We start from the raw sequence: 27,377 nt of genomic DNA, 5'->3' as shown, positions 1-27,377 counted from the left end.
TCTTCCCATTAAGCGATGGCATCTGTTTCCTCCTTGTCAATCTGTGAATATTTGACGATGGCAGAAGTGATCGTCTGTGACTTTTAAGGCTAGATTTTAAAGGTGATAGAACTTCCTCCTGGCTCCCCTGGGATGCTTGCGCTTGGAGTCCAGCTGCCATTGCAACCGTGTGGGAAACCCTGAGTGAGAACTTCCCGCTGAGAACTGTCAACCCTCAGAACTGTGAGAGGATAACAAAATGATTTGTGTTGTTTTCTGCTACTAGGTTTGGGGTATTTGTTACACATCAATGCGTAACTGACTCAGAGATCAAAATCTTCAGTACCGATGCTTGCATCGATCAACTGAGAAGCTGCTCTAATAAGATCCTCCTACCATTAGGGACTCTGGTAAAGAGAGAGCATGTAAGTAGATTATAGAATTAAATAAGAGACATTTGGAAAGCTTTCCCTCTTGGTTCTAAAAACAGTGCATATTCAGTGTAGAAGGCATGAAAAATTCAGAAATGTACACAAGGAAATTTTTTTAAAAATTTAAATTTGGACAATATTATAGAAACCAGTCTGTATTGTGATTACCTCACTTACTATTTCTCTGATCTTCAATAATTTCCTACAATATCAAGTGTAATGGCTATTCGTGTTTATGTAGGTCCTATAATGACAACACTATATTTAATACTCTCACAGATTTCTTCTTTGAATAAACATTTTTGAGCCCTTTCTATGGGGAAGGTGGTAGTAGGAACACAAGGTACATTTTTAGTGGATATGGTCTTGGCCATCACGGAGGTGTTAGCTGTTACGAGGAATTGGGCAATAAACCCTCAAACAAAAGCACAAATAAGCAGTTACAAAGGGGCAAAAATATTGGGAAGTGAGTGCACTGAATGCTGGGTTGTGTAATTAATGGGGAAAGCATCCGGTGACAGAAAGCTGAGATTGATGACTGAGGGGGAATCAGCACTTGCAGGTACGGGGCAGAGCCTTGAAGGTTCTCAAGCAGACCAGGGAAGCGGCTGGAAGTGAAGTGCAGGGCAGCTACAGCAAGGGAGGAGGAGTCAGCAGGGGCTGATGCCATCGCTCAGTCTTGTTGGACATCCAAGTTGTTTCTAGTTAGTCCGTGATTTAACAAGGCTGCAGGAAGCATTACTGTACAGACGTTATGCATGTCTTTCCTACATACTCTTATTTCTATAGCATAAGTTACTGGACATGAAACTGATGAGCCAAAGAGCTTGCCTTTTTTATGACTCTGATGCCCTGGAGCTCCCAGAACTTTTATCCAAATTTAATTTTACCTTCCTTCCCTCCCTCCCTCCCTCTTTCCCTCTTTCCCTTCTAATTCTTTCTTCCTCTCCTTCATCATCTTTGTCTTCTAGTCTTCATTAGAAGACATTTTAATAAGATTAAATTTAATAATAAATGTAACATACATTCAACCTATCTATGGATGCCCCTGGCCCAAAAACATTTTTTGGTCTTTGTCTTGATTTTTGTCTCTCCTAATTTACTTCCTGTTGACAATGAAGCGTGGGTGCCTTTGAGCGGCAATGTCTCGGGGACCTTGGTGGCTGCGGGTTCTCAACGCCGTAGCCATGGACTTGGGTTGTGCTCTTCCAACCGATCCCGAGAGGGTACAGTTTTGTAGGCCACACACATATTTTTGACGAAGCACTGGACGACCCTGCTTGTGCAAAAGATACATGAATGCATCTTAGAGACCCCACGAGAATATTTGCTAAGAGCCCAGAGAGGAACATTTCAAGGAGATAAGAGTGAAGCGCGGGAGGATTTTGAGTCACACAGTTGGCCTGTCGGCATGTTTGCAAAATTGTCTGCTATCTGGCTAAGCTTCCTCTCAAACAAATTATTGCGTCTCCACAAAGAATGGGATAAACATTTTCACATTGGCAATGTTTGCAGGTGAAACAAACAATCCTCGGATGGGAGTAGACAAACTTAGGGATTGTTTGCTGAAATGTTTGGAGAGCGTTTGCCATTGTAGGCAAATGCAGCGTCTGACCTGGGTTGTTGATTCTTGTGAGCAGATAGGGGAAGGGCAGAGGCTTCTAAATGCTAAGTCAAAGAAACGGGAAGAGGAGGTCTGGCCTCTGTGGAGCTGCACACGTGTAATGGATTCCTTCCAAATTAATTATTTAATTCCAAGGTAAAGTTTTTTTTTTTCTTTTTTCTTTAATAAAGGCAGAAGTTGTGTGGCAGTGTGATGACCCCCAATGCTTCTTGCAATTATAGAGTGGGATTTATAAACAGTGTTTTCATTGGACAGGAAAATAGACTTAATTCTTAAGATAGGAGTGAAAAGTCTTAAAGTACCTAATAGCTTGTTCTTTGCTTACAATTCAGGCCAGTGAGAAATTTATGGGTCGGCTCTGCCCCAGGTCAAATGCATGGATTAGAAACTGGGGCCTTTTCCTCAGGACCCTTGACTGCCATCTGCCGGAAAATCATCGGAGCAAAAATGCAAACCAAAGATGACTCTGTCATACATGGCGCCCTCTGTGGTTGTGCAAAGCATAACTTGCACGATCATACATGGTAGCCCTGGAGAGGATATTTTCAGGCTTAATTAAATCATCTGGTAGAGGCTGACGCTCAAGAAATAGTTTGACAGTAACACTGTCTATTGCTAGGAATTTTGAATTGAGAGGGCTGGGTTGCCCCATGGTTCCAGCCGGTAGGTGACCTCATTCCATTTTTTGTGGTGCTAATGAGTTGAGACAAATTGCTCATAATTTTTCCATATTCAAATATTGACTTATATGAAAACGACGGTGGGACACAGTAAAGGATTATTGGGGGTCGGGGACGGGTCGTCTTTGTCAACACCCTGGCAGAAACCTTGGATTGCGCTGGCCGACATCTGTGCCCATAACACATAAACTGCAGTGTTGGCAGTGGGATGGGACGTCTCCGGGAAGACAGCAGCTGCTAACCATTTTTTTTTCCCCTTTACCAAATGCTGGGCTCCAGGTAAATGCATAGATCTGAAAATGGGGCCTGGTGTAATTAGGCAGGACTTTCAGGAAGCCAGGTAACAAATGACAACTTAATTAAATCTAATTAAAACATTGTCACCCTTCTTGAGGACTCCTTCAGCAGGATGGTGATTGCAGATTGGGATGCGGATGGGGGCCGGGGAGGGGGTTCCTAAGGAAAAGAGGGGCAAGATGCTTTCATTTATTTGCCTTTTTCTTACTTTTTGGTCTCAGTGATTTTTTTTTTCTCCCTCTTCACTATTTGAAATACAGCTGGATCCTATTTATAATCCATTTTCACATTTGTTTGAGTTAAAATCCCAGATTGTTGTGCTTTCAAGGTTGAATGTGCAGGGCAGCCAGCGTTTCTCCAGCCATTTTAGGAGTTACTGGGTAACTGGGCTCCGGGAAGAGAAACCACCACGTGTTTGAGCCACAGGGAGGAGAGAGAGAAAACAGACCCAAACCAAAACCCTCTGACATCACTGTTGTTTGGAGAGATTGTTCTGCTCAGATCGTGTGCTGCCTACTTAAGACTCTAATTATTCTAAATTACTTAAATTGGCTCTAATGCCTGTGTTTTATTATTTGGTATTAAAGAGCAAACCCTTTTAAAAAGAAATCCATAATGCAATCAAAATATTGGCAAGGAAATCTCAGTAAAAAGCTTGGGCTTGGAAATACCTATACTTTCTACTCTACCACCTGAATTCTAATCTAAGTGCTGCCGTGTGCTCTCCCCAAGTCTTTTCCAGTATCCTGTTTATGTCTAAATCCAATAGTCCAGCCATGCCAGCTTGTTACCGCATGGAAAACTCCATTGCTCAGAGAAAGTTATGAATCCTTATATTCTTTATGCTTTAAGATCCACCATGACATCTCGAAGTAATTGCCAGGTAAACCCACCAGATGGTTTTAGAGGGGGGAGGAACAAGGACTGGACTAATAATTTCCATTAGCATAATATTGTTATTATAAAGATTTTAATGACCTCACCAATGTGGTGTCCTGTCCCGGTGGAAAGTTTATGAGCCAGAAATAAAATAATACTGATGGAGGCCCCAGAAGGCCATTTGAGAGAGGGACTCGGGACGTTAATGAGGCCTCAGGTCTCTTCAGCTCCTCACAGAAATGTTCCTGTTTGAGTGGAGCTAAGTGATCTGGGCTGGGACAGGGCAGAGGCGAGACAGACTGAGCAGGGAGAAAGAGAAGTTCATTTCCGGTCCCAGTTCCGCTGCTACACTTCACGCTGGGATTGGGCTCCGATCTGCTTTCAGACTGACTGAGTTTCGGGTCTGGCTCCATTCTTCACTCACTGGAGAACCTTGGGCATGTTACTTTTTGTGCTCCAGTTTTTTTTTTTAATCTGAAAAATGGGTATAATAACAGTACCTCAATCCATGGTTGTCAGGAGGGATGAGCTTATCCCCACAAAAGTGCCTAGAACAGTGCCGTGGTAAACACACAGCAACTGGTATTTCTGTCCCTAGGATGATAGGATTTTAAGCAAATCACCTGACTATCAGACCTCAGTTTCCTTAACAGTCAAATGATAGAGGTTGGCTTAACTCTGGAATTCTGTGATTCTATGAGCTAGAATCTTGATCGAATTAAAAACCACTGTGTTTTGAAATGTGAATACGAGTTTTGCTCATCAGACTTTGGAAACAAGGGGTGTTGCACAATAGTGTTGACTGTTTAAGCAAGAGTTCAGAAGAAAGGCTATAGAGAGGAAGAGGTGTCTACGTAGTGGGCAGAGGAGGTGGTGGGTCTCTGCCCTGTGCTAACCTGCTTGGGAGGTTGTTAGTTCTCCCTTGTCTGGGGGTCATGGAGAGGAGAAGCGATGATTAGTTTTCACAAGGGTTTAAAAATGGATTGTTCAGAATATACATATGTATATGCATGACTGGGGCAGTGAGCTGCACACCAGAAACTGACACATTGTAACTGACTGTACTTCCGTTAAAAAATAAATGCATAAATAAAAATACAACAGATTGTTCAAACAGGTCATTTTTCATCATCAGATGCAAGAACATATCCTTGTCCTCTGATACGGTAGCAGCATCCTTTGTTTTGTTCTTTTGTTTACGGAAAAGGAGAGAACCACCTGGAAATACAGAGCAGTAGATCGGATGGCTGCCCCTCCTGGGCTGGGTGACTCTTTTGAGCCCTGCCCGTTGCCTGTGTCTTGCAGTGCAAGTAACATATGCCCCGTGTTTTCACAAGGATTATTTTAGTTTCTCGTTGTCTGACTATAATCAATCAATGTAATTGATTACGCTCTGGGGATACAATTGAACAATCCATTAGGCCACTGACTCCCCTGTCTTCTACCCACAGAGCAAATTGTTCTTTCCTTCTTTGAAGAAGAGAAAGTTCCCTTCTGCCTGCCGTGTGACTTTCGTACACAAGTTCTCGGTCCTGCTGTCTGTCGCTACTCTGATTAGGGCAGCCATCTTGAGAAAGACCTTGAGCTTCAAACCTTGACGCTGTGAGGATGGATGGAGCCAAACTCCCTTTACAAAAAAGCCTCTTGTTATGGGGTAAAAACACAGTTGATATTCCTGTTACCTGTCAAAAATGCCCTTCTTCTGTTCCCCTATGGCCTGACTCTGCAGGGACATAGCGTGTCACAGCCAACACAGGAAGAACTTCCCTCCAAAACCCAAATACCCAGGAAAGAAAACACATTTATAAATGAGATCAAGGTTGTTAAAGACTCTTTTAAGCACATTGTCCAGTTTCCTTAAGGGACAATGGTGAGTTTTTCTCATTTTAATTCATGTGGATAATTTACATCTTTTTAAACCAGCTGATTTGGTATAAACAGTATTTCTGCCTTTAGCTACAACTGCAGGAATCAAGAATCTCCTGTTTTGAGTCACCATCAGCTTTTCAGTATTTGCAGTTAATCCATGTGGTTAAACACTCAGCCCCCTGAGATTCAAGCAGTTCATTTCCTATTCAAACAGTTTAACTACAAGAGACAAAATGAAGATAAATTCCTCAATGGGCCAAGATAAGCTGGTCAGGTAAGGGGAAAGAGAATGAGTCAGTCTCAAGCCAGCTCTGATTCTTCCAGGTTTTATCTTTGCAGCTCTTGGTGATGGACCGAGGGCTCTGTGTCTGCCTCTGAAGTTAAGTGATCTCTATCTTTCTCTCACCTCTGGGCCTTTCGGTGACAAGGCTGATGGTAGCTTTAAATGCCCACCTAGTGGTCTTTCCCTTGTGTGCACGGCCCTGGGTGTGTGGGGAGGCAGGGCAGAAAGTGTAGAAGGCATGATCTTAGGGGGAGACGGGGGGGGGGCTCTTTGTGAGAAAACACTAAACAACATGAAGAGTTGCTAACCGAAGTGCTTAGTGGGAAGCAGATTTAAAATGAACTTCCCCCCACAACCATGTTTCACATCATGGTATTGTGCATAGATTTTGGAGGGTGACGGTAAATCAGTTCTTTTCAAACACACAAACTATAAATCCAAAGTCAGTGTGGAGTTTCTATAGTCACTTCTATGCTCCCTGAGTGTCCGGCTCTGTTTATCTCCCAGGATTTTTATTCCATTCTCTCTCTTCCTCCCAAATACTGCTCTCATCCTGTCTGATAATCACCAGCAACACACTACGACAACTAATCAAACTGTGTTTGACCTGGACGTCACCTCCGGGGAGCTGGTTGGAAGTGCAGGATCTCAGGCCCCACCCACTCCCACCCCCTCCCACCCCATTCCTGAATCAGAATCTGTATTTCACAAGACTTCCGAGCGATCTGTATGCACATCGGAGTTTCATTCTCCTTGAGTCCTCGTTGGCCGAGCGTTGCAGTCTTTGACATCTGATAGTCCTCAGACCTTGGGTATCAAATTCCAGCATTAGAAGAAACTGTAGACTATAATCGCCGGAGTATAACAAAAATGTACTGAGTGTAGGTATGGGGAGGGTCATCTCTCTCTTCCTCTCTGTCTCCAATCAGCTGGGTGACCTTGGGGAAGTCACTTATCCCTCTAGGTCTCTACTTATTAGTACTGATGACTTCTAATGGTTCTGACCAAACGTTAGATGGTTGTGTGAGTATAGGGCTCAGTACGTATGGAAGAAGAAACGTTCCCTTAAGAATTTGTTGCACATCCATAAACTCAGATCACTAATAAACCTATAGGGCAAGGACTCCTCCTGTCCATGAATTTCACTTTTGTGGCTCCCTACTTTTTCATGTTGCACAACCAGACCTTCAGAGTCTGCAGGGCACTTTTGATTGGCTTGCAGGAATGGTCCAAATGACTGTAGAAACAGAAACTGCAGACTGAGTATGCATTCTCCTTGAAGAACGACTCAAGACCAGGAAATTGAAAATGTTTTTGTTTCCAGAAGGGCTGTTGACATGTGCAGGTGAACATGGTAAAAGCATGGCTGAAATTTGAAATACTTAGGGCTGGATAACTGAGTACATCCCAGAACCCAAGACCTAAGGCTTCCAGCTGAATCTTTCATATATTTTGTATAGTAGAAATCTTACGATAATCTTGCGATAGTCCTGTGTTTCCAGATATGGAAAAGTAAGCAAGTTTTACATATACGATTACATCTCAGGAAATTTGCATCCTCTGGAGAATCTAAGAAGATATCCTTTCCATGAAGCTGTCATATAGCTTGATAATTAAAAGGTGATTCTTACAAGGAAGGGAAGGTATGATAAGGTAAGGTTACAAGTCAAAACAAATCAGATCAGAAACGATAATCAAAGAGGATATAAACTGAGGACGGGGGTTTGCAGAGTAATAGAAATCATTTTTCTTCTCCTGAATAATTCTCATATTCTGGGAAAAATCAGTGCAAAGAGGGCACATATTCATTTGATCCTGAAAATGTGAGAAGACTTTAAAGAACTCTGTAAGCATCCAGACATGGAAAAGGTATAAAAGGACACTTGATATAAAATCATAAATCTCAAGGTGGTTTTAGCTGATAACTGTAGGCAATGGAGAGCTTACACAAGAAGAATGTAAAATTATAAAGATAGATCTATCATTACTTTATAATAACCAAAGAACTTAAAATAAATAAACTGTAGTATGCAAACTACTTTATAGCATGAAAGAAAGAAAAGCAACGTCGAGATTGTTAAAAGTTTGCTGCGGCGTAAGAGCCATTTACATAAAAGTTGAAAACATAAACTAAGGCAATATATCATTTTGAATTCATATACACAATTTAAAAATAGGAAAACATACATCAAATACACATACATTTACAATACTTGCACCTGGAAAGGGGCAAGTGGAGAAGAGAACTGAGGAAGGGAGTATAAAGGAATTCACTTTTGACTGTATGTAATGTTTTCTTTTTAAAATATCTAAAGCACTTACGATGCAATTTTGTTCATTTTGGGGTGGCAGGTAAACAGAATTTGTTATACGTTTTGTCATCATTTGTCATTTTCTGTACTTGTTCTTGGTATTAAAAGGTACAGCAGTTATAACAAAATTGAGATATCAGTTACCATACTGCAGGGTAACAGTGTGTGTGTGTGTGTGCAAACGTACATATGTGTGTACTGCTGCACACACACGCACACACACACACACACATACACACAAAGATAACATAACATTCAATATTAAGTGAAGGAAGCTAGGGTCACCCATACCCTTTGAGAGAGAGTCTATCTTGGCAGAGGAAATAATGAAAGCCTTAATTCCCCTATATGAGGCCTTTATCCTAAGGAAATAATAAATATTTAGGAGAAACAAAAGTTTTCATTGTGTTTTAGTTGATGTTTCTTTTCCCCTTTCAGCAAATATTTACTGAGCATCTACTGTGTCCATGGAAAGTCAGTCCCAGCTCTCAGAAAGTTTATGTCATATTTATAACAAGGAAATTGTGACTCGGAAACCATGAAAATACCGAACAATAATTGGTTGGTTTATTACATCATGATTCTATATACTGGAAAATAATTTTGCCATTTAAAATAATTTTATAAATATACCATTTTAAAGATGTTTATAATGACTTTTCTAGTGAATTCTACAAAATAGTTTCTATATTGTTACCATTCTGGTCAACTTAGCACATCTACTGATATATTTACTAGTGTGTTCACTAAGGTGTGTGTAGAAACGATGTTATTGGGGATTATCTGGTAGGATGTTGTAAAATTTCTGGGCTTTATTTATACTTATGTTTCCTAGTTTCTTCAATAATAAGCATAAATGTTATAATAGTAAATACATTTTCAAAATTTAATACAGAATTACCATAGCATATGATTTTTAAGCAGAAAATATCTGCAATTAATAATAGCCACATTTCATGTTTAAATAATAATTTTAAACTTACGGAACCAATTTTCAGAGAAATGCACAATTTAATATTTGCCATACAAATTGAATATTTAATCAGCTTATTTTATTTTGGGGCAATAAGTATAAAAACTTTGAATGATACACATCCTTCCACCCAGTAATTACATATCTAAGGATTTACCCAACAAATACACTTGCACATGCGCACAAATAATCTTCATTTCAGCATTGTTTTTTCCCAAATTAAGCAGTTTTTATTGATACAAATTGTATAAAATTAAATAGAAGTTATTCTATTAAGTATTTTTTTACTGCAAAAGATGTAACTTAATTTTTAATTTAATTTTCTTTCATAAAAATTCTGTGTTTAAAGTGTACAACACGATGATTTTGTATATATATATGTATATATATATATATATATATATATATACACACACATACATATATATAGTGAAGTAATTACTATAGTCAAGACAGCATATCATTGCCTCACATAGTTACCATTTGTGTGTGTGTGTGTGATGACAGTACCTGAAATTTACTCTTTAGCTAATGTCCAGGATTCGGTACAGCGTTATTAACTATGGTTATCATGCTATAGTTAGGTCTGTAGACTTGTTCATCCCACGTAACTGCAACTTTGTGCCATTTGATCAATATCTCCCCATTTCCCCCACCTCCCCACCACCCAACCCTAGTAACCACTGTTCTGCTCTCTGCTTTTGTGTATTTGACTTTTGTAGATTCCACATATAAAATTTATCATGCAATTCTTTTCTTTCTGTCTGGCTTATTTCACTTAATAGAATGTCTTCTAACTTCAGACCTGTTGTAAATAGAAGAATGTTCTTTTCTACAGCTAAATAACATTTCATTACACATATCATTTGACGTATATATATGCAAACACACACACACACACACATATATATATACACACACACATACCATTATATATATGCACATATAATGGTGTACATACATATATATATTTATCCATTCATCTGTCAATGGACACTTAGGTTGTTTCCATAATTTCTTGGATATTATGATGAACACTTCAGCATTGTTTGAAATCGCAAAATATAAAAACATTATAAATATCCATTGATTAAGGGATGAATTAAATACAAGCCATATAGTGGAATATTTTGCAGCAATACAGTGAATGAGCAGTTCTATATAAACTGATATGAAAGTGAAAGAAAGCAAGATATAGAACAATATATTCATGATGATGTATTGAATTAATTTATTTGTCTTACATATGTATACATGGAAGGATTCATAAGGATTTATTTTTGGTGAGAATGAGGTAAAGAGATTTTATACTGTATATTTTGTACCATACGGTATTGTAAAATTTAGTTTTTATTTTCATGGCTTATAATAGAAAGCTTTTAAACTACATTTGAAGAATAATCTGAAATAAAAAATACAGTTAGTCTTTCTCTTCCCATGTATTGATGGCTTGAGATAGATACACATTTCATGTAAAATTAGAAATAGTATACTAAAACTCCATTCAAAGCTATTTTGCAGCTTACCACTGTCACTTTGTATAATAAACACTCTGAGCTGGCAATTGGACAATATTCATAAGGATAATTAATACATTTTCCTTCCAGAAATTTGAGGATAGGAACTATCTGCATATTTGGATTCTAATCTATGGACAATTTTGTTTCCTTGGCTCATCTTTGAGATGAGTATATGTGTCTTGTGAAAAACTGATTTCTTCAACAGTTTGAGGTGAAATTAATCAGAACATTCTGTTTACATCAGCAGCTTCTTGTGCATAGCAGAGTGTGCAAACCAGAAATCTTTGGACCATATGTAGCTCACATATGGCTCTACTTTTTGGCTCTGCTCAGTGCTCAACATAAAACTAAAAGAAATTGTAATTCATTGCCAAGAGCTAACATTTTAAAATTCAGAGATTTCTCATAAAAATCTGTTGTTTTCTCTTATCTTGAAGAATTAAAGTTTATCATACTGGATCTATAGTTCCACTGGGAAAACTGGCTTGGGGGTGAAGATCAGCTGTTTCCTTTAGTTTGGAAATGCAGAAAACTGTCTTCTTTTCCACAGTCTCCACCATTCCCTATTGCTTAAACCCTGTCAGTATCATTCACTTGTGTTCTTTTTTCTTAGCCCTTTATTCACCCTAAGTTTACAGCACCTGGATTAAAAGAAGAATCTGGACACAAAGGGGGGATTAGTCCTGCCAGGAATTAAAAACAGACTGTGAAACCTATAAAATTAAAATAGTGTGGTACTGAAGCATGGATAGACAAGTTATCCAGTGGAATAGAATATTAAGCATGCAGTAGACCCAAGTACCTATTGGAAATTTAGTACCTGATATAAGTGGTATCTTGAACCACTGGGGTGGAAATTAACTTATTAACATATGGTACAGGTACACCTGGTCAGCCATTTGAAAAAAGAAGTTATATTCAAACCTCACACCACACACAAGGATAAACTCCAAATAGGTTAGAGGTACCTAAGCATAAAATAATGAAACCACACGTGGACTGGGAAAAAAACATGGATGGATTTCCTTTTAACCACAGTTTAGGGAAAGGTTTTCTATCTATGACTCAAAATCTGGAGGAAATACAAGAAAAGATTCATCAATTTAACCACATAAGATGTACATAAAAATCATAAACTAGTTAAAAGACAGGTGAAAATTGAAGACAATACTTGTAATATATACCACGAAGATTTTATATTGCTGGTATACGAAGAGATCTTAAAAATGGAAGGACAGAGGGTTAAAAACCTGATAGAAAAAATAGGAAATGGATGTAAACAGACAAGTCACCAAAAACATGAAAATAAAAATGGCTGTTAAACGAATTTCAAAGATGTTCACCCTCACCCATAACGAGAAAAATGCAAATGAAAACAATACCTCTTTTCACCGATTGGACTGATGAAACGGCAAATTAGGACAGCACATGCTGTTGGCAAGGCTGTGGGAAACAGGCATCCCCATCGAATGCAAACTGGAAGAGGAAATTCTAGAGGGAACCTTGGCAGTGCTTAACGAAACTAAGTGTGCCCTCATCTCTGGACCCAGCAATCCTAGCACAAGAAATCTACCTTGAGGATATACTTCCAACAATAAAAAATTAATAATAATTGCAAGCAGGGTTATTCATTCCTGCACTTTATAATTTTAAAATATTAGAAACAACTTGATGTTTCGCTTACAGTAGTTGAATAAATTATGGTACAGCCACAGAATGGAGTACTGTGTAGCTGTAAAGAGGAATGAGGAAGATTTCTAAACACGTATATGGAGTGATTTCCAGGACATGCTGTTAAGGGAAAAAGGCAAAGTACGAAGGATACTTGTAGTATATTACCCTTCACGTAAGAAAGGATGGGATATTATAAAACATGTAATATCTACTCCTTTGTGTCCAAAAGAGACATAAGAAGGATAAACCAGACAATAAAAGGGCTGGTTACCTAATGTGTGTGTGTGTGTGTGTGTGTGTGTGTGTGTGTAAGGAGTGGAGAAAATGGGATGGCTGTTGAGTGAGTGATACTTCTCTGAGTTTACTTTGTTGAGTAGCTCTGACTCTGAACCATGATAATGCCTGCATGACCAAAAAAGAAATCAATAATTAAAATCACCAGGTATGTGTATGAGTGTGCGTGTGAATGTGTGTGTGCGTGTACTGGAATAAAAAAAGATAAATGAACTTAACTGAATTACAAATGAATAACACATTCATGCAGAAGGAGTGCAGAAGGAAAGAGCTAAGTAACTCAGAAAAGACAATATTTCGTGTGCATAGTTTAGGTAAAAGACAAAAAGGACTATCCATCAATATTCTGCTCTAGTTAGTAAATTCGTTTCTAACATACGTGCAGGCGAGCATCTCTGGAATTACTCTATGTGTACACTGAAATTGAATAGATAAGTAAATAAATTGTAGATGTTGAGAGCCAGGTTTCTCATTGGCAGGGAAAGAACTACAAAAGGAGAGAGGGAAGCCTGGAATGAACACAGCGGTGGTGGATAAAGTTAGAGGCATCGGTGAGAGCTCCCAATCTTACATAAACATATACAGATGGATGGATAGAGAAATAAGTATACATGTTTACGTCCATGTGGGTTAGTATACATATATATTTTTCCTAAGTAGCAATAAGCATATCTTTCATCAAGATTTTAGTTTCTAAATATCATTCTCCAATAAAGGAAGAGAGTCTCCTTGATGGAATTCTAGATTTAGGGTAGAGAAAACAGAAGAAGAACGTGCAATCTCTTCTGTTGCCAGTAAATGAGGCAGTGCTGGAAAAAAAAATGGCAGCAGGTCAAGAAGACACAGGATCTACCTGGTAGGAGCTCTTGGCCACAGCTGCGGCTAATTTGAGCCCAAACATGATAATATCGAATTATACGGCACAGAATAAAATAAATATCTTTGCATCTGATATAGGTAAATAATTGAGTAATAAATATAGGGCAGAAGGGATGGCTCTTTCTTATAAGTAGAATTCCAATTAACCAATTAACAAAGAAGGAGGGTGGGAAATAGAAAACCACTGTTAAGAAACCACAAAAAGAATGACTGCAGGCAGGAACCTGCAAACATTAGGAAGCAAAAATATGATGAAAAACAAGATATTCGCATAGTTTCAAAGTATCATCCCACAAGGTATTTACTCATTACAAGGAGGAAATCATTAACTTCACAATGGAGCGATTTGGCGGCCACCATGGTAGCCAAGGACTAAGGTTTACATGACCAGCTATCAGATGTATTGACATCATTTACTTCCTGATGCAATGCACTGAGCAGGGCACAATGTCACTTCTGTGACACTCTTGCTAAAAATGTATAGCTTTAACCTAATCATTAGAAGACAGAAGATCAATCTGCTTTGAGAGACGTTCCATGGAATACCTGACTTTAAAAAACGTCAGTCATGAAAGATAAGGAAAGAGGAAGGAACTGTCAAAGGCCTGAGATGCCAAAGGACACATAACAAATAAATGCACCTGGATTGGATCCTGGACAGAAAACGAATCACAGTGGAAAACTTGGTGAAATTTGAATACATTTGTAGCTTATTTAATAGTATGAACGGTATTAATATCCTCATTTTGATAATTACACTACAGTGAGGGAAGTTATGAAGGTTTAGGAAAGCTGTGTGAAGCGTATGTAAGAACTAACTGCGCTAGTTTTGCAACTTTTAAACTTTAAAATAAGTTGAAAACCACCCCCAAACGAATCAGCCCCTTGGAAGCTGGTTTCTTAGACTAGGTTTCAAAAGTCAGGAAAGGAATCATTGATGAGAAATGATAATATAAAATCACTATGCTGGTATTTTAAAAAATGGATAAACTGAAACTATCAAATCATAAAGGAAAATAACCGATATATTTAAATAAAAACAGGTGGCAGAAAGGAGAGCAAATGAAAAGGCGATAATACTAAGTTCTCAAGTTGAAAGGGATAAAAAATAGGTGTAAATGTGACTGATTTGAAGGATTTATTTTGAAAGATAAAATTCAGCAGGGCTGAAGAAATGCGTTTCTGTATTTTCCAAAATGCTGTCTTGTCATCTCTCTTATTGAAGTGGACATAAAGCTAAATAAAAATAAAGGCCAGTGTTTGTTTGATGAAATTCCAAAGCGGCTGCTGGATCCCAGAACCACACGATATTTTAAAGATGTCAGAGTTTGGCCTTCACGCATGGCAGTTGGCTGTTCACCTTTAACTCTGGGGCTGTAATTAGATCACAAAGTTCATTTTTATTGTTTAAATTTCTTTCATTCCTCTGTTGCTGCCCAATTGTGTGAGTAAAGCAAGTTTCATCACACTTCATAAGTTCATCACTTTTAATTCTATTCCTACCACGCTAGATTAAATTTAAGGGTCACTGAAGTCAGGAGCCACTGACCTTTGGCCTCTTAATGGTTCTCACCATTAATACTTGACCCTAAAAGCTATGTATACAATAAACTATATTTATAGGTGTGGAGGGAAGGGAAAAGCAGAAACAAAGTGGGTCGAGTGATTATTTATTTTGCCATGCTCTTCAGAGATTAGGAATGTTCACACAGTCTACATACCCTTCAGCTGGTGAACTTGGACTGGCTGCCTCTTAATGGTGTTGGAATAGAAAGTTAAGACGGAATGGCGTTTCTAAAAACTATAGTCAGAAAGCACTAAAAAATATTTTATTTATTTATTTTTATTTTTTAATTTATTGATGGAATTACGTTTGAGGGCAATACTCTGATACCCCCCCCCCACCTTGTCTCCATCACTCAGGGATGCTGACACTTCACCCTCCTGATGCTCTAACTTGAGATCTCTCTTTCTGTGTTTTTTTTTTTTTTGCATGTGGCAGAAGGAAAATAAAGGACAAATATTTAAGGATATTTTCCCCCAAAAGAACAAAGCCTTCGGTTTATTTTCAAAAATTAGAATTGTGAAAGCTCTGAAAAAAATTATTTTAGGAATTTAGTAAAGTGTCTGTCATTATTCCATCTGATGGAAGAGAACAGAAAGTCTTTGTGAATTGAAATCTCCAGCATTCTGTTAATGCTTCCATTCAGAGATTTTTAGAGTTAGTTTTCTTTTCCTGAAAATTTGGACAAATCAAGTGATTTGTGTGTGTGTGTGTGTGCTTTTTTGGATTTTTTTCCTTTCCTTTTTAACACACCTAGTTTCCAGGCCATTTTGTTATTTGCATGATCAATTAAAAGCTGTTTCCCCCACTTCTTTTTTTGATGAGCCCAGCATCTGGGTTGAGCAAGGGAAGTCATTTCCAGAAAACAGAACTTTCAAGGCATTTTGTGCTACCTTCAATTCTCAAATTTACAGAAAACTTGGTTTTCAATGGCCCATGCATGTGTGCACATGTAAATATACCCAAAATAGTGACTTAAAAATACACATACAAATATTGTGAAAGAGGACAAAGTTCACTATTAATTTACGAACAGGGGCATTCTACTTCCCAACCGTCAAAACTTTTGGGGGAGTGACTAGACAAAATCTTTTCTTAAGTCTAGGATAATTATTTTGGCAACCTACAAGCTATTGAAAGGAATGTATAGTGATTAAGGCAAAGAATTTTTCTTGGTCACAGATTGACGGAGAGACCTGGGCTTATAAAATACTCTATTTCCTCCATTAATTGTGCCCGGGTGGAGTTGTAACCAGGTAGCCGAAACAAATAAAATGTAAGTAATATTGTTTCCTTTTAAAATATTTCACTTAATTTGTGGAAGAGGTTTGAACTTATTAAACACGCACAGCCACCCCCTCCTCCTCCCCGGAGAGTCCCTTCGCCCTGTCCCCAACCCCTTCCTCCTCCTGAAACATTCCCACAAGGCCCGCACCAACGCCATCCCTGCTTCCCGGTGAGGGAGGCCCCTTCGGCCACCCTCTGATTTGAGAGTAGGGGTGGAAAGGAAAGCAGAGGGCGAGAAGTTAGCCTGGGGCCCTGTCCACATCTCCTCTTTTACCTGGAACCGAAGCTCAGAGCTGATGCCTTCTTATGGTGGTCTCCGTGGTCACTGTCCTCTTTATATGCCTTCAAAAACTTTGGTGAGATTTCCTAATGCTTTGGTGAGGATTCTTTGTGTGAATGGATGAGGCGGTTTTATGAGAGGGTGTATTTCCCTGCACACGATAGCAGGCAATCAATGGATTGGGACAGAAAAACTGCACAGCAAGTAGAAAGGAAAAAAGTGAGAGAGACAGAGAGAGAGAGAGAGTATGTGTGTGAATGTGTGTGTGTGTGTGTGTGTGTGTGTGTGTGGTGGGTCCGGGCTTTGCCCTGTGCTGGTTTATTGCCTCTGTCCATTCGCCAGAGTTAAGGTACCAAAACCGACTCTGAAGCAAATCCTGTCAAATCATATCCACAGAGAGCAAAACTTTCTATCTACACCCCTCTTTCTCTTTCCCATTTTGTGAGAGAAGCCCCAGGAAACGCGTAATTCCTGTTCCCCTTACTGTGGACACAAAAATGCGCTAGGAGATAAAACAGTACATGGATCCGTTTTGGCAAATTATTCTCTCCCACCATGATCTGCATGGTACAGCCAAACCCAGCCAAGAGACACGCCGTTAGTCAAGGCCCGTGGCCAGTGTTATTTAGACAAAGCAAGCTAAAACTTTGGTATGAGTGGAATTACCTTTGGGTCTTATAAATTCTGCTGGGAGATTATTCAAGAATCTATTAAATATCACTGTGCATATTTTCAGCTCCCCCAACATCAACATAGTGATGAAGTCAGTCATCTTTTCCTTTCATGACATGATGCGTGTCGGAGGTCATTCCCCATCTAGTCTCCTCTTCTAGGGATCAACTCAGCAAGGATTTGCCTCTGAACACCTTCTACAAGAGGCAGGCTTTTGAGTTTAGTGAGTCAGGCTTTTCCTGCTTGGCTGAGTCAAGCTTTATTTTCGTCTGTCACCGCTAGGAAGTCGGTATAAAGTGATGATACAGTCCTTGGGGTTTAGCTCTTCAAATTGAAGGATGCATGGAAAATAAGAAAGGCTGTTTACTTTCAATGTGATTCATTTCTAAGTTTTTCCAATCTTCCTCGCCCTCTTTCTCTCTCTCCAATATACAGCGAGGGAAGAACCTAGCTATAAATGTATTATACACAGTGCATACTGAATGCTTCTATTTTTAGGGTATAATTTTTCCTCTTCATGGCAACATTATAATCTAAATGTACAGAGAACAAGCAAGTAAACGGTATGAGGTAACTCAAAACTTCTTTATTTAGTGAAGAGCTGAACTCCTCAGCTGGAAGTATCTTGGCCCTTTGTATGGCCAGAATTTTAAAAAATAATGAGATTATGAATTAGAGGACACAATTCTGATGATTTTAAAAGGAATCTTTGAACCAATATTCACTATTAATTCTTTATTTATCTTTATTATGATATAATATAAAATTGGTAATATAAAATTTTCCATTTTAATCATTTTGAAGCATGCAATTCAGTAGTGTTAAATGACATTCACCATTATCCATTTCCATAACTCTTTCATCATTTCTAAAAAGAAACTCTTCACCCATTAAATAATAGCCCCTTCTATTCCCATCCGCCCAGCCCCTGGCAACCATTCATCTACTTTTTCTCTTTATATTTTCCCATTCTAGTTACCTCATATAAGTGGAATTGATAGTATTTGTTCTTTTGTGTTTGGCTTATTTCACCTCTCACGATATTTTCAAGGTTCATCTATGCTGTACCATGTATCAGAACTTCATTTCTTTTCATGGCTATATAATATTCCACCATACACATACACCATATTTTTAAGTCCACTCATCTGTTGATGGACATTTGGGTTGTTTCACCTTAGCTTGGATTTTACCAGGGTGTTTTACTGGTTGATCATTTGAACCCCACAGTGGTCAAGAAATGAGTAAGCAGTTTCTGTGGTTTTGAGATCTCTGGTACATTTAAAAATGAGGCAATGCTGATTCAGGGTCACAAAAACTTTGGGATCTTTAAATGTTTGTGTTTAACAGACTAATACTTAACACACACATATACATGGGCACACACAAACACAATGGCTGTATATGACTTCGCTTGGTGCTAACTTCAGAAGTCTAAAATTATTGGCATCAGTAAATGGGAGGCACAGGCCAAGGGCCCTCCTTGAAAGCTCCTCATGTCTGCTACCTCCATCCCACAGGGATCCCTGGTAATCACACAAAAATAAAAATCCTGAGAGTTTAAAGTCCAAAGAAACATGAATGTTAGTTCAGTGGATTCTACACTCTGATTCCCAATCTGAAGACAGATGAAAGCGGAGTTTGTATGGCTGGGGTAGGAGGGGGCCGTTGAGACTCCATTGCCCACTAATCTTTCTCTAGGAAGCTCTGGAGACCCAGAAATAACGCAGGGCTTCATAGAACAAGCCTGGAAACCACTGCTTTGGCCTGATCTTATTTTATAGCTGTCCTCCTCCGTCCCACATGCTAAGGAATGGGTGTTGGGAAGCAGTGGAATGCAAAAAGGTAGAAATTATGAACTGATGACAATACACAGCATGTGTCCCTGGAGAATAAATTGAAATTAAATTACAACACTATGCATAGTGACCAGTTCCTTTGCTTTAAGTAAATTAATTATAAAGCACATTTACAGTCAAACATGTCAGTGTGTGACTGAAGCATTGTGCTGTGCACCAGAAATTGACACAACATTGTAAACTGACTATACTTCAATAAAAATATATATTAAAAAACACTTAAAGTCAAACATGTCTGAAAAAACTAACACATACACTAACCAACACAGATAGGCATGTAATACACAATTATTTTATTTTCATTTAGTTATTTAATTTTTTATAACGTACAATTATTTTAAATAGTTTTAAATTGTTCTTTTCCATCCCCTTCTCTTTCTCCTCCTACTTCCCTTCTTCCCCTTTTCTTTTTTTCTTTTCCTTTGTCTCCTCTTTCTTTAAATATTCTTTTATGAACTATACAAGTCAGGTCAGATTTGATTACGGTTAGCTAGAGATGGCTGTAAGAATACAGAGCAAAGAGTAAGTGCACTTATCTCCACGCTGTGTAACAGCACGTGTAAACATACAACAGCGTCATTAGAGCGTCTACAGATGGAGTTGTCATGGCAGGGAACATGGCACAGGGGATGCTCTCCTTGAGCATTTACTCATTTTTTGTATGATGAATGGATGTGAGAAGTCATCATTAGAGAACATAATGGACCCTGATGATGTATTTATGACATGGAAAGATGTCGTGTGATGAAGTGTTTACAGCATGTAATGAGGTTGTGTAACAATCTCTTTACAGCCGGCAATTACATTGACTAATTCCTTATAAAAATACTTAACAGTAATGCTCCCCTTGCACGTGTTTGTTATCACAGCAGTTTAGTAGCCGACACCTCTACACTGCAAAATCAAGCAGCTTGGATGACTCAATCCTGTTTCCTCTCCAAGGTGTATAGAAGATGCCGCGTGTTTAGTTAACCTGCTCCCCGAATTGCCTCTTGCTGGAGGTAGCAGAAGTAACTAATATAATGCATGTGTCAAGCATTCTTATGTATTGGAGAACTTGAGAGGCAGATTACACCTGAAATAACCATTCTTGAAATATATGCCCTTTTGATGTGGTGAGAGGAGAAATGTGCCCACCTGTTCTCTCATACCCAGGGCAATGTTTGTACCTGATCCTCCACTTCCGTCCCTTCTCTAGGATGTATGTCTCCTTTTATTTCAAGAATGAATAAGGAATATGACTCAAAGGAGGTCTCCCATATGAAGCAGTGAGTATTCTATGTTATATGTGACTACAGAGATTAATTTTGCATCTGGGACCAGGAACTGTTTAGGGGCTGAAGGTTTGAGGTGTACAATCTGAACTGAGACCCAGAGCCTCTTGCCAGGAAATGAGCTCCTAGAGGTGAGTGAGAAAATGCTGTACCCAGCCCGCCAACCTGTGAGAATATGAGGGAAAATGAGGAAGTAGGATCATGAATAGATAACGAGAAATGGGATATAGAAATATCACCTACTGAATTTTCATTAGAATATGAGCAGTTGAAAGGGGTTCTAATCTGCGGAAAATGAACGGTCCTTGTATTGCAGAGACTGATTTAAGTGTGGGTGGAAACTATACAAAATGAGCTGAAATGTCATCATGTCAGGCAAGGGCTTGCTGCTTTCAGATAGTGAATTCTAACAGGATTTTCACATCACATAGAATAAGGCTAACTCCTTGTAAGAAGATTAAATAATAAACTATTGATAGGAAGTGAATATGGCCAGGTGATGCAATCATTTCTTACACTTCCATAAATCTTTATCATTTCTAAAACACTTTACATAACTCAATCAAACTTCAGAGTTGTCCAGCACATGGGCTGGAGGAAACATGTTTGATTTAATTTTTCAGAGCTAGAATTAAGACCCTGAGACGCTAAATAATCACATTCAAGGTCTTGGAATGAATTAATGAGGAGGTCATGGACTCTGTTTTCTCAACCAAAACAATTCCTGAGGAAAAAAAAAATCATCATTTCCTGGTGCGTAGTGGAAGCACCAAGTGGCCGATGGCCAACCTGACATACCAGCTGGAGGCAGTGAACACCACACACACAGAGATGTCATGACACGGAGTCTGAAGGCTTTGTTTTTTCCCATCTTGCTCTATGGCCAAAACTCTTAATGTGGAAGCAAAACCACAGAACTGAAAGAGAAGACCTTCACCAAAATGGCATTGAAGCTGAGTGCCAAGGTCAAGAGTCTGCCAGCTGTGCATGTCCTTCTGCGTGGTTTCACAGACAGAAACTTCTTATTAGCACTGTCACTTGACATAAGGTTTAAGTCTTCGTCAGGAAAGAATTTACTTCAACAACGCCAGAGACGTAATTGGTTATTTAAACAGTGATTGCCCTACTCCTCCGTGTCCTGCTGATTTCCTCTGGTCTGACACCTCTGAAGAACTGCAAAAAGAACTCTGCAGAAAGAGAAGCAACTGGATTTGAACACATAAATTGGATTTGAACAGTAACAGTTTCTGTCAGTGATGCATTAGAGTAATCTAGTTGAAATGCTTTGGCTACTATTTTGTCCTGTTTCTTCCATGAAGATTTCATTAAGTCATTTTATCTTGGTTGGTTAGTTCCAAGAAATAAGCAACAGGATTCATACAGAAGGAACCACAGAGTGACCACTGGTGGTTCCGTGAACCAGTTGCCAGGGTATATTTCAGTCTGGGTTTGTGTGCTGCTCATGTCTGGGTTATATGCTTCATAATAAATGAGTGGATGGGTTTTCATGGCGTCTTTTGGAAACATGGACAGGGTCTTAGGTAGGGAAGGAAGGGATTCCAGTGCTCCAGATTTAGACTTGTGTCCTGGTACTCCAGGTCCCAGTAGTAGAATCAGCCATTGGCTTGCTGAGACGGAGAAGGAATTTTTTTTCATTAGTTTCATTTCTTCTGTTGACAAGCAATGAGGAGCAGTGAGATTTGCTGCAATGACTAATTGTCCAAGCAGTAGGACAAACACAGTGGTAACGAAGACTTCTTGAGAAGAGAAATATATAATTCAAAGAGCATTAGCAGTGTCTGTGGTTAGCAAGGCAATGGAGGGAAAAGATTCACAGATATCGACGTTGACAAACCTGTATTCTAGAAAATAATTTCTTCCCAGCAAAGACTCAGGCAGGCTCATCCTGATTTTAAATGTCATCTCAAATTTGTTTTCTTTTCCATTTGAATCTCAAAGAAAATTAATGGAACGTCTCTTTTCCATTTATGTTGGATGTAAGGAATTAAAAACAACACATTTGACGTTGACTTTTGACCATCATCTTACCTTAAATTTCAGAGGGACGTTCAATTTCCTTTTCAAAGGAAAAGGAAATATCCAATTCTGACAACTGCAGAATGTTTCATTGGCAACTGCACCATATCCAGTAAATTATTGCGGAATTTTGAGTTGTGCAGACAGTTTTCTATAGTTATGTTTGTAGCACCCTTAAAAGGAATAAATCTGGCAAAACTTTGAACCTGTGGGAATTAGGAGAGTCTCAAATATGGCCCTGCCTTAAGAATGTCAAGACAGAAAGTGGAAGAGACAGAGACAGAAAAAAAGGGAAAACTCGGATTAATAGAAATTACTATTAAAAACCACAGTGCATTTAGAATTGGATTTTAATTTGTCCAAAATATTTATTAAGGATCTTTTTGACTGTATCAGATGATAGATGCCAAACAAAAATAATCAAAAAGCAATAGTTGAGAACTGCAGCCTAAATTACCAATACATGGTGAAATGTGATTACTGCACTGATTTTTTTCCTTAACTAGAATGATAAAGACCGAGATCTACTTCTTTACCACTAGGGTTACTCCGTAATTAAACTGAGTATTGAGAGACTCCTATAATATACTTGCAGAATCCAATATTTCCATGAAAGACACAAGACGAATCTGTTTTGTTTTGGCTTCAAAGAGTGAAGTGTGCCTCTGTGGGCTGAGTTGCTGTTGTGACATTTTAAATTAGCTTTCACTGTCAGGGCTTCACTGGTGGGCTCACAATACCTTACAGTTCCAGCAAATACCAATTTTATACTGCTTTACCACAGTAGCAAAAAAAAAAGAAATGCAAGATGTTTTTCTCAGTATCTTATTTTTTACTCATGTTTATTATCTCTTTCTTAGGGATGAGTCCACTGAGGTTCAAAAAAGCTAAGTAACTAAAGAGTCACAATTAATAAGCAGTGGACCTAGGCATGGACTAGATGTATGCTTTTGGACTTTTTACTACACCTCTTTGCATGCACGTAACACAAATGCACTCTACACCTTATTGCTACTTCAGCTTGCTCTCCCTTATTTTTTATTACTCATCATATTAAAAAAAGTCTCTTTGAGAAACAAAAACAAGCAATCCTGTTGCTTAGAGCAGATTAACTCTCCAACACTGGTGAAGGAAAGAGGTCTCCTCACCTCTGGTGGACCTTGTTTGTCAGCCTTATTTCCCAACCTCAGGGCATGGCCTCTTGATGTGACCCAGTAAAGATGGGGGGTGACGGGCCAGAGGGCAGAGAAATCATACACCAGTCAGTCCCAGGACATGGAGTGAAATGGCGCCTTCAGAGTCCAAGGGTCTGCCTTTTTACAGGTCACCGAGCCCAGGGTAATTGCCATATGGAAAACAAAATTCGCATCAGGCACAATGTAAATATTTTTAATTAAAAAAAAAAAAACAAAAACAGCAGAAGAAAAAAAAGAGGCTGGAATGCAGAGCTCTAAGTAGTGCCAAGAATGTAATTTAATTTTTTTCAATTTAAAACTTATACATTATATTTTAAGTTTAATGTTTGCTTGAGTGAGTACTTAAAAGTATTATAGTTAGTGTCCATCAGTCCACAAAACTGGTTAAAAAGTCATCAGGAGTTTTGCAAGACATTTAGGGCAAACTCAGTTTGGAATGACTCCCTGATTAATTTACTACTTTTGAGGAAGTAGACACTAATCAGACAGGTATTACACTAATAGAGAGAAATATATACCACTGGAGCATGAAAGGATAATTTTTTTTGGTTTTCCCAGGCTTTATTGCAACAATTAGATTTACCATCTTCAATAAAATGTGTGAGCCAAGTTTATTGAAGTGTTGATTTCCCGTTGCATCATTTCCCTTAGGAACTTTAATTTTTAATTCAAAAAGAAAAATGGAAGATTTGTCATACAGATGCCAATGAACGTGTGAGGTTAAGGAAAGCATAAGACTCCTTACAGAAATCGAAGTGGGGCTTAGAACAATTCCCTCACCACTCCTGCTCCCATCCCTTGGCTCTCCATTAATTTTATAGGAGAGAGATCTTGAAATGGTTAAGATACAGAGCTTCTTCTCTAGATTGCAGAAAGATATATTGGACACTAAGATTTGGTGACTTTTATTCCATCATCCCCAAAAGTCAAGAACACTCAGGGGTGGAGAATATTACGGTTGGCTTACAAAGGTTGGACAATACAAGGAAGTGAGTCCATGAGTTTGACTGTGGGCATAATTTACCACCATACTTACCTCAGTATTTGAAATGGATGCAGATTTTTAAAATAATGGTGATAGGATGCAAGGGTTAGATGGATTGCAAAAATATCCCTGATTCTCCACTGTCCCTGATGGCGAAGCCCTTTGCAAAGTGTCTGTGTAGCTCCAGCCACCAAGAGAGGAGTTTATTTTCCCACCCTGTGAGTCTGGATTGACTCTGTGATGTGCTTTGGACAAAAAGAATGCAGAGGAAGGAACGGTGTGCCAAGTCCAGGCCTTCAAGACCTTGTGCACTTTCACAAAATGAAGGATTACAGTGAGGTATTCATTGGGCTTAAGGGCCAGGGAGAAACTTAGAGATGTCAAAATAGGGCCATGAAGACATTTCTTCGGGGCTCATGGAATCCTATCTTAAAAACCACATGTGCTTTTCCCCACATGTTCACTTCCTGTTCTGAGGTCACTTGGTTGATATATCATTAGAGCTGGAAGAGATCATAAAGGTGATCTAATCTAATCCAACACCCTCATTTTACAGATGAGGACATAGATGGAGAACGTTTGTAAACGTTCTTAACGTTTTCTTAAGTTCACGTGGAAAGTGTTGTTTTATTCTGGCTGGGTGGATGCACGTGCACATTGCATGTGAGTGCGTGTGCGTGGATGAGTGTTATGAACTCTGAGGTGTGGCTAGATTAAAACAGGTGCAAACAGAACCCTAATCCTCTGAGAGATGCTGACCTTCTAGCCTATCCTGAATTTTGTGGAACATCAGGCGTTATTTTCTCTAGAAATGGCAAGTCTTAGATATTGAGTCTAACTTCCTTCTTTGGCAAAGAGGAAATGGTAGAGTTATCCCCAAGGGCATCCTTGGCTCCTAATGCCTTTGCTCCATCATGCTACCCAGTGGGAGAGTCCAGCCTACAGACTGCCCATTCACAGAAGATACCAAAGTTCAGCGGCTCCAGTTTTCACCTGCTTCTACTGAGATGAATTATTCTTTTGTTTCTAACCTTGTTTCTCATTTTCTCTTCCATGGGGAACAGGATCAGCCGCTTGCTGATAACTATGGGGACAGCCCTTCAGGTAATAAAAGCACTTCTGTTTTCTTTAAATATTCCCTTTTCCAGGCTGGAAAGGACAAGCTGATCATGTTATTCTTTCCTTTTTCTTACAGTCACATGCCTGGTCGCATCTCTTCAACATTGATCTGTGTGAGGATCAGCAAGAATTGGAGACGAATCTCACTTACACCAAGTACACTCAAAGGACTGTTTCATAATCCCCGTATACATGGTCTAATAGGCTGTTTCTTTATAAAGAGCAGAAACATGCCCGACATACATCTCACTTTTACTTTGTAACTAAAAGATAAGTTAGTGAATTTAAGACATCACTGAGATTTGTGTCTACAAATAATTGTTTTCTCTGTTCACAACTATACATCTTAGTTATTGTTAACAATCAAAATTTATGAGCTTTTGATGTGTACCATTAATTCAGGCTCATTTAAAAAAGTCACGTTAAATTTAATTCTTTGTGCAGATGATGATTTAACCACAGCAGAGAATTATAAACAAAGCAATTACCGCTGTAATAAACACATTGATTTTTTTTTTCATGTCCTGGGCCCATTTGGGATGTGTAATTTTTGCCTAGCTGTAATCATGCTTCCATTTAAAAACCTAGACAGGTGTTGTCCCATGACGGTGGTTGGGAAATAAAGATCTCAAGCTAGTTTCACCAAGTGCCCAGTATCCTCCAACTGTAGTAGGGAAGAACAAATTTGACTTCATATGAGATCTGTTCCTTTAACTCTAACCCTGTGCTCTGTTTCCTGAGCTGAGTCAGGCTGGTTCTGCACCTTTTGTAAAAGAATATTGCCTAGACCTGAAATATACAGGGTAGTCCATTCTCAAGGCTCCCACCTTTAAGGGAATAACACTTTCCCATTCATATAAAAATGAAAAGTTGCAGAATAGAAAAGAACACTTGTCTTGTTGGAGGTTCAAGGGACACCATGACCTGACCCATGTGGACAGCTGCGAGAACTAAGGATTCCGACATTACGAAGTTTGCAACAACCAATCATACTCCCTCCCCCTTTTAGTATAAAGAGCCTAATTTCTGACTTGGCGAAGATGGTTCTCCAGGACATTATTAGCCTGCCATCTTCTCAGTCCGCTGGCTTTCCGAATAAAGCCATTATTCCTTGCCCCAACACCTCGTCTCCTGATTTACTGGCCTGTTGTGCATCAGACAGAAAGAGTTTGGACTCAGTAACAAAATGAGGGTGAAGTGAAGCTTTTCCTTGCGTGTTCCCTCTCTCACTGCAGAAGCTCAAGTCTCTAGTATCGGGGTACAGACCACGTGGCACGCTGGCCTCTGTTAAAGGGGAGTTCTCATGTGGCATCTGTGAGAAGTTCAGTAGGACTAGGTGCTGGTGAGAGGCCCCACTGGGCAATTCACTGCAGAACAGGTCTGTGGACACTGATTCAGCTCTCCTGTAGA

The 27,377-nt window shown here is 39.0% G+C and overlaps 1 long non-coding RNA gene across 1 annotated transcript; it reads left to right on the top strand.

The window, feature by feature from the left end:
* Positions 1-317: 317 nt before the first annotated feature.
* On the top strand, positions 318-26,236 carry LOC140687252 (uncharacterized). Its single transcript, XR_012061433.1, has 3 exons — positions 318-404; positions 25,913-25,952; positions 26,044-26,236. It is a non-coding gene; the product is annotated as an uncharacterized lncRNA (long non-coding RNA).
* Positions 26,237-27,377: the final 1,141 nt, after the last annotated feature.

Source organism: Vicugna pacos, chromosome 19 (genome assembly GCF_048564905.1).
Source record: "Vicugna pacos chromosome 19, VicPac4, whole genome shotgun sequence".
Taxonomy (NCBI): Eukaryota; Metazoa; Chordata; class Mammalia; order Artiodactyla; family Camelidae; genus Vicugna; species Vicugna pacos.
Note: the sequence above shows the minus strand (reverse complement) of the source record. Positions and strands in the feature narration are given on the sequence as shown.